This window comes from Ceratotherium simum, chromosome 34 (assembly GCF_057802395.1).
Source record: "Ceratotherium simum simum isolate JZ-2026a chromosome 34, ASM5780239v1, whole genome shotgun sequence".
Taxonomy (NCBI): Eukaryota; Metazoa; Chordata; class Mammalia; order Perissodactyla; family Rhinocerotidae; genus Ceratotherium; species Ceratotherium simum.
In genome coordinates, this window is record NC_141933.1 from 15,360,375 (window position 1) to 15,363,044 (window position 2,670).

The 2,670-nt window shown below is 42.1% G+C and overlaps 1 pseudogene; it reads right to left on the bottom strand.

Moving 5' to 3' along the window:
- Positions 1-944: 944 nt before the first annotated feature.
- On the bottom strand, positions 945-2,025 carry LOC147912587 (olfactory receptor 9I1-like; annotated as a pseudogene).
- Between the last annotated feature and the right edge of the window lie 645 nt (positions 2,026-2,670).

Below are 2,670 nucleotides of genomic sequence, written 5' to 3' on the forward strand. Positions count from 1 at the left end.
GTAGCTTTGGGGAAAATGATGGTTGGTAGAATTGGAGCATGAAGAGGATCAGTTTTGCCTTGCAAGGTAAGGTACCTTGCAAGGTAAGGTACCAGCAAGGTAAGGTACTACGAGGCAGGAAGTTCTCTTAGACAGAGAAGGATATGATGCTTGAGCTAACAAGGGAGGCTCAGTAGGGTTGAGATTTGGAGTACTTAGAGCCACTGAAATCTTCCCTTACATTTCCATTCCAGATTGTTGCCACAGCAAACTTAGCTTATTTTGACTAATTCAAACGATTGATTGTCATCATCGTTAGTCTTTAGGACAATTCTTTCAAATAGGAAATATTAATCTTTTTTTGATTTGAGAAAGCTGATGTTCTGAGAGGGTAAGATATTACCTGAGAAGGTAATACCATTTTTGACTCTTTGCTGTAGGTCTATCATTGCTGACTTGCCGATAATGGGAAGGAGTTTATTGACAGCAGTAATTGTCATGAGTCAGGCACTGTGTTTAGGAGGAGGAAAAACAAAAGAATTGGAGATCCAAAAGTAGAGAATTGCCCCGTGAAAGGTATATATTAGAGTCCTGGAGATATTAGGAACCATTTGCGAAGACATAAATAGAAGAATAGTCAAAAGGAAGCACCCCTTACTCTACTGTTTTAACCTGTACCAATTGGAAATTACACTGGGATCATGGTTCTTTTCATTAATTTCCTCATAGAGGGTTGGCATATTACCCATACCATAAAAGACAAAACTCCCATTATTCTCCCATTAGTATGATTCTCAGCTATGATCTTCCACATAGAGTAAAAGTCAATATCAATGAACAAAGAGATAAAAGGATCTCTCAATAGATGATAAATAGATAGATAGATAGATAGATAGATAGATAGATAGATAGATAGATAGATAAAATAAGGAATTGGTTCATGTAATTATGGGGGCTAAGAAGTCTCACGAGTTCCTTCCTGCCCACTTCCCAGGTGCCACTGAAAGCCACCTACTGTCCATTCTTGAGGGCAAGCACCACATGGTGTTGATGCTTATCGGAGCATGAAAATCTGGGGAGATGATGGGCCAGGATGAAGGACACCCACCTAAAGCAACATGCTTTGGGAACTGGAGTTTATCAATGACCTTTCTGAGTGTGGCTTTTATATCTTTGTTCCTCAGACTGTAGATCAAAGGGTTCAGCATAAGGATGACCACTGTGTAAAATACAGACACAGTCTTGTCCTCCTTTGAGGATTTATCTGAGTTACTTCTCTGGTACATGAAGACAAGTGTTCCAAAGAAGAGGACAACGGTGATGAGGTGGGAATTGCAAGTGGAAAAGGATTTGACTCACCCACCAGAAGACGTCACCCTCAGGGTGCCTCTGATGATAAACATGCAGGAGACCAGGATGATTACGATGTTGGGCAGGAACATGAATTTGGCAAAAAAGAGGATGGCAATCTCACTTTGTGTCATGCTGTTGTAGGGGAGCTTCAGCAGGGGTGTGAGGTCAGAGAAGAAATTGATCTGATTGTCATCACAGAAGGAGAGGGTGAAGTTGCACGTGGTATGCAGGAGGGCCCATGATACCCACAGACATAGGCCCAGGACAAGAAGCTTCTCCAGGTGCCTGGAGTCATAGCCACATTGCAGTGTGGTGGGTTGCTAATGGCGACAAAACAGTCATAGGCCATCACTGACACTAGATAACACTCTGTGCCTGCACAGATGGTGCAGACAAAGAAACAGCACATTGGCCATAGGAAATGACTATCTTGCTTGTGACCAGTGAGGCCAGTATCTGAGGGGCAATGTTTGAGGCATAGCAGCCACCAAGCAGGGCAAGATGGCTTAGGAAGAAGTACATTGGTGTATGTATTTGGGTGTCTACTTGGATTAGAACAAACATCCCCACATTCCCCAGAAGGGTGACTAGATAGAAACAGAAATGTCAGGAAGAGTCGAACCACCAGTTCAGAGTGATCTGTGAAACCCACAAGAGTGAACTTTTCACAATGGTGAGATTTCTTTTGGCCATAGTCTCAATGTTGCTGGGTGGTCCGAGGTGGAGAATTGAACCAGAAATTCCAGAGCTGAAGGTCTTTGCTTTCTTCAGTATCAGACGTTAGGTGAATATCACAGATATTGTCTGCTCAGAGAGAGAAGAAAATGTTTACCATCTTAAGAATCCATAACTGGCAGTTACTATGGAGTGCTTTTACCTATCTTTGTAGCTCTCCTGAAACATGACCTTTGGTCAGCATTTTTTCAGGTTCACTTGCTTCTTGTCTGAGGTTTTCCTTAAGACCAAAGAACCTTAGACTATCAGACTGGAAGGCATCAATCTGGAGTTCATTTCTTGTAGAATATCCCCAATAAATTGTCATGTAGCCCTGGTGTACGCTGGGGCTGCCTCATATGGGAGAGAGAATTCTCTTTAGAAAGATAATTTGATTTATCCAGTTGTCTTTTTTTGGAGGCCAGGACAAAATAAAAACATTTAATATATGTAGCCAACCTACCCATTAACTGTCTGCGGTGTCCAAAGGGACAGGTATGTAATAAAAAACATGGTTTTCATGCCTTCAGCTGGGCTGTGGATGGAGTTGGCGTTGTGACACCTCTTCTAGACCTGTCCTTATTGTTTTCAAAACTTGGCTGGGAAATTTCTAGTATAGACATC